This window comes from Nestor notabilis, unplaced genomic scaffold, assembly GCF_000696875.1.
Source record: "Nestor notabilis isolate BGI_N333 unplaced genomic scaffold, ASM69687v1 scaffold15543, whole genome shotgun sequence".
In the NCBI taxonomy this organism is placed as follows: Eukaryota; Metazoa; Chordata; class Aves; order Psittaciformes; family Psittacidae; genus Nestor; species Nestor notabilis.
The window spans coordinates 22,051-28,258 of NW_009920711.1; positions in this window are offsets into that span (position 1 = coordinate 22,051).

Here is a 6,208-nt window from a genome sequence, read left to right on the forward strand (position 1 = left end):
TTCCATTAAAAATTTTCAAAGGACATTTTGTGTTCTCTTTGGGCAATGTTTCTTGCTTAAGATGAGGTGTTTTGAAGTAGTAAGTGTATCATCAGAAGGGCTTAGAAAGTTTATTCCTGTATTCAGATCGTACCAGCAGTGGGTTTTGTTCAGCAAATGTTTGGTACAAGTCCCAGCGCAGTGACTGAAATCTTCACCTGCTGACAGAGAGTGAAGGGGTTGTGTTGTCTTCATGGGGTTTTTCCACGTGGTAGTTGCCATACCTCAATACTTTCTCAAATGAGGAAAAAACAAAGACAAGGGAACAAACCTGCTTCACGAGCAAGAATTAAACCATGAATGACATCGTGTGACATTTAATAAAAAGCTTATGAAATTAAATACCATTTCACTAGAAAGTAAGTGTTTCAGCTGCCTCCATTGATAGCAAGAAGACAGAAATCCCGTCCCTCTCCCCAGTGCTTTTTGGAGAATCCTTTTTCCTTCCAGCACCCCGGGACCACACTATGTCACTTCCTCGTTTGAGAAAGTTCCTGTGGCTGAACACTGCAAACCTCAAGCCCTGGAGGTGACAATGAAGGTGTTTTGGTGGCATTCCAATGACAAAAAGTGTTGAGCAGTAACAGAAATGCACTTTTTTATTAAATCTTCTGTATCTTTTGGGGAACTACATTTTCACAAAAATATACAAAAGAATTTCTTTTTACAAATATTTACATTTGATATCAGAAAACAATGGTAGCTACATATTTTAAACTTAAATTTGAAATATATAGTCTGGAATTCTGGAACTCAACACTCCAGGAAAGTATTTTTTTTAATTTTCTGTGTGTGTGAAATAAAGTACTCAAAGTTCATATTCAAATTTAAAAAAAATCTTAATGCAAAAATCTGACATTTACCATTTATATATATATATATGTATACTTTAAATAAACATACAACATTGTTACAGGAATTAGATGATCATGGTGGAAACCAAAATGGAGTACACGTAAACCCATGATCCTTATTACAGTAACACAGGACCATACCTTTGGACTAGTTTAAAATACCTCTTTTTTAATTCTTTTTTTTTTTTTTGCTAAAGCAGGAGGGATTATCTGACACACTCCATAACGCAACACAACAAAGCTGAACAGACAACTGGAGTTTAAGCTTAAAGAACTACAGTTCAGTATGTTCCTAAGGTGACCTGCCAGGGGAGCAGAGGAGGAGCAGGCGCGCTCTTCTGCCGCACGGAGCATTGCCACACGGGATCTCCAGGTGAAAGACCAAGTTACAGTGGTTGCTAGGGAATTTCCGAAGCCTTCCCAAGCCATCTCTCAGAATGAGCTGTCACCATGACACTGTTTTCAGTATGAGATGAGGAGACAGTAACATGTAAGGGCAGCAGAGCGCTAACGCCATCTCCACTGCTGGATTTCAACAGCTCTGATGTCTTACAACCTCCTGTACCACATCCAGCATCAGGCAAGCTGCTGCTTTTTCTTTGCTAAAACCAAAAAGTGAGTAAGCCAAGCCACAAAGCTAAAGTGCACATGTTTTTAAAGGCAGTGGGTCTGATGCATTTACTTAGATTGTTACGTTACTTGAAATGATCACTGTGGTCCCAAATGTACACATAAGTGAAATTTTACATTAGAATTGCATTAACTTCACAAATCAATAATGCAGCATTTCCATTACTTAATATTCTGTGCTGTATACCTGTAACTGAACTAAAAAGCATAAACCAAGCCTAGAATTACCAGATAGGCTTTAAAAGGAAAAAAATAAAGCTATTTCGCACCCAAAACCACAACACAATGATGAGTAGTAGCAAGGAAAGGAAAACCAGACCAGAAATATGGAAAGCCTACCTACCAGCACCAGCCTTTCACAACGGCACAAAACCCTTCTTTTTTTTAACATGCACTTTGTGCCCGTTACCATGCTTGGAGTTTCTATAGCAAGTCTAGTTACTAAATTCCCAGAGACCTCAGCACAGAGCACGGCCCAGGTGGGAATTGTCTTGAAATTTGTGACTCAGTTAACAGAAAATTGATTTTCAGCAACAAAACACTTCGTGCTGTCTCCGCCGTGGTAAGAGCTGCACTGGGGTTCAAGCTGGCTGAGCTCTGACAGCCACCCTGTTATTTATTTGGGGACTGCGGGGGAGTTGGGTCAAGGGCTCCTGTGGGTAGGGCTAAAAAAACCAGGAGAGCAATGGGAAAGCTAATGAGTGAGTAACTGGATGAATATTAGGAGGGTGTTACATGAAAACCTTTATGGTTTTGATTTCCCCAATGGCTGACAGCGAACACCCACCTCTACCACCTCCCTCTTTCAGCACCCACCAACAGGATACTCGCTTCAGTCACCTGCCGTTTCTTCCTCAAGTACTCACCTCCTGCCTCAGCCCCATAGAGACCTGCCCAAGATGGTGCCAGCTTTATGAAAGCTGCAGTTCCACTGAGCAATGGGACAGCAGCATTCCTCCCCTGCTAGAGAATTCCTCTTAGGAAGAACTGGTATAGCACAACTGACCTCAGTCCTCCAGTTTAAAACACCTGCTTTGTTGGGGCCACTTCGTAGTTAAGTCGGTACAGTGAGCTTGCTTTTAAGAACAGTGTGAATCAGACACACTGTTACATCACTGCCACGAACATCACAGTAATTTTGGGGGTAGTTTTAAAAAACAAAATAAGTTTGAGGTTGTTGGGTTTGGGTTGCAGGGGTTTTTGTTTTTAAATAAGCTCTCACATGACATCTGTACCCAAACTGAGCAAGATACGTACTACTAAGGGCAAAATCACTTTATAGGGTCTTGAAGTTTTCCCACAAGAAGTAACAGAAACTCAGGAAACTTATAATTTGGCTTTTGGAAGAGAAATCCAAACACATGGAGTGATGGGAATATCCTGCCTCTCACATCCCAGACTGAGCTGTCCCCAGCAGGTGGGGAAGCAGCAGTCTCAACCTGTGCACAGATTCAGCATTCCTTACGTAGAGTTGCTACAGGTAAAAGACCAGTTCAGCTGTAAGCAGCACCTGTAATGAATCTGGATAATTTTTACATGAAATTTCACCTTAAGTTGATTACTTACTTATTTTGTAATGGTTTATTACAGGATAAAATCAAGAACTGTACTAATTGATATTTACTCACATGTATTTGTAGGCCCACATCACTTACACCCTCCCTGGCCTACTATACCTGTACTTGAAAGCCCAAGGCAAGGAACCACTGAAGGAAAGTTCATCTCCTGTGCTACTCGAACTGCCCCCTGCAGACACCTGTCTCCAGCACACCATGAGTTCAGGCTGCAGCTTTCATGCCTTTCATCTTGAATGCTGTGAACAGCAGCCCAAAATGGGTGAATAACATTTAGATAGGAAAGGAATGAAAGAGGCAGTAATTGATACCACTTGTTTATCAGAGGGTTTGTAAAGTATAGTATTTCTTTGGTTTAATATTTTTTGTTTAAAGAAGGCATTCAAGCCCAGTTGCACAGGAAGCTGAAATGTGGATAAATCAGAAGAGGCCACATAGCACCACCCAAGTTTGGTTTATGTGGGAAGGAGGAATATTAAACTCTTCTGCCAGAGCTCTCAGTACTACATGGCATTTCTGCCTTTGCAGTTATTTTCTTTGCTACCAACATGCACCTGCTACAGCAGCAGTTAACCCATGTTAGCTGCTGGACTTGAGCAGCTACAAAATAGTTGTCCCAGGGGGATGGGAGTGGAAAGAGCAATGAATGGGAGCAGCTGCACCTTCCCAAAACCAGCCCCTCTGTGAGCGCTTGCCTGCTCTCCAGCCCTGGGACTCCACGCTCAGCACCACTGGGGCAGCTCTTTGGTCCTGCCTTTGCCTATTTGTGGGCCTGCCTTCCTCTGATTTCCTCTGTTTTCCTTTCTTTCTCCTTTCCTCCAGGTTTATAGTTACTGGTTTCCTGTTACCATTGGCTCCATCCTATGTTCCATAATTTCCTAAGTAAGTGGAAATGATGGGAATTGCCTCTTGGCACTGTGCTCAGACCTTGCACTGTTTTGTTTTACACTAGGAGGAAAAAGTACACATCCCATGCCTTCTTTTTCCTTTTTTTTCCTCTCTTTTCCCAAAGAACGAGTGAATTGGTTGGATCTCTGGTTTAACAGTTAACAAAAAACTAGATCAAGGTGATGACCAGTGGCTGCTGGTAATCTGAGAAGGGGATGCTGAGTGGTTAACTGTTCTAGCACCAAGCAGACAGGAGAAAACCCCCAACAAACCACCTACTACTTCTTAATTACTTATGAATTATTTTGGCAAGGAAACCTATGGTGGCTTTTATGGATATTATACACCTAAAACTACTCTTTTTATTCTGAAACTAAGTAATGCAGAGTTTAAGTCTGAAGTCAAAGTTAATTGAAGAGAAGAAGCTGGAGACCACCAAAGAAAACATACTGCAGTGACTGGTATGAAGAGTGCCCAGCAGGCTTTGGCAAGCTCGCAGCTCTATACCCACATGAGCCAAAAATTGAATGGTGCTATGAACTTTAGGAAAACAGAGCAGATTGCAAGGAAGCATAAGAAAACCATAAGAACAAAGGAGTATGCAAATGCAGTACAGCTAGTGATGTTAAAATCACTGACGTGGCAATTTATTTGTGACTTGCCATCTTACTTCCCTTTCTGTAGAGTCTACGGGCTGGTTTTGTCCAAAACACTGGTAAGTCAGCGTTTGTCTACAGCCTACACTGATAGAATTTCTTTTTTTAGAAAGAAGAACCTTTGAAGATCAAGGCTTGTCACATCTGTGACACTAATAATGAAATACAGAAACATCACCTTGCCCATGTAAGAACTGTATTTGAAACCAGGACCCTTGGCTTGTGATGTTGCTGCACATCACACTGCGAGTCCAGTAAGGGACTCCGATGCGTAGTCCCTTAGAGTGAAATCTGTGTGCAAGGGGAGATTTGAGCACTGTGGGGTGCAACCCAGAGGGAGCAGGGAAGGTGCTGCACAGGTGGATGCTCAGGACTGGTTGAAGGAGGGCACCATTTGCCTTGGCAAACCTCCAAGTCCAACAGCAGGATATAGACAGCAGCCAAGAGAAGTGGATCAGGGTTTTAAACTAAGTCATTCCTGAATGCTATCCAAGCCCTGCTCTTGGCACTGAAGTTCTTTTTTGATCTAGTTTCCAGAACCAGGACATAACTTTGCAACATGTCTGCTTTCTGATGCTAAGATTCCAGGTCAGCATCAACCGGACTTGTATAAGTTCAGAGTTATGCTGAAATGAATCTTGCTAATATTGAAACCCTGCTACTGAGCAAAGTCAGAAGTTACTCTGAATGCATGCTGTCAAAAGGTGATAAAGTAGCCTTAACTTTCTGAAATGCTTCATCTTTAGTTTCACACCATCTCTTGCCTTCCCTATCATAATCAGAAAGTCATATGCTGTGACTGCCTCCTTAAGAATAAAAAAGAATAAATTTCAAGTCTAAATGATTGACTACATTTGGCCAATTTGTTCTCCCTGACCTAATCTCAACTGTGCTCCTCAGTTCCTGCACTTACGGCCACTTTCAGTTCTCAGTGTGCTTATTTTGTAGCTTTTGTTTGCCCCTAGGAACTGGATTTTCTCTCTCATTCTCTTTTTTCTAAGCATACTCCATTAGCTTTCAGGGACAATTCATATTTTCAAGTGAAATGTCATTTTGCTTTTATTGAATCAGTTCTCTAGTTTATTCCTTTTACACAAGAAATACTTCTAACTAAAGATCCTACAGATGTCAGGAAGACAATTAAGCTAGAGAACAAAGTCATCCACGAGTGGTTAAATTACACAAAGAGCTCTTGCCTCCCCTTCCTTGGTGCTGTATTATCACAGAAAAGGCTTTTTCCAGATTCAGGGTGAGCCCTCCTGCCCACATTTCTTCTCTCTGATGCTCCCTAAGGAAAGGCCATCACTTGTCCCTCCACATCCCAGCTTCTCCCCTGATCTAGCCTATAGGGTTATGTAATCCTCCGACAGGAGCTCCCATGGCGGGAGTCTGTTCCTGTATATACATGCTTCATGTAGGGATGGCAACAATCAGAAAGTTACTACAGGAGCATTTAATGTAAACAGCAAATGAGGCACAGTAACAAGCACCATTGCAGACAGAAAGACCAAAAAGCCCCCAAAGCTGCCACCTTTAACCACACTCACAGCCAGCTGTTAAGCAGGCA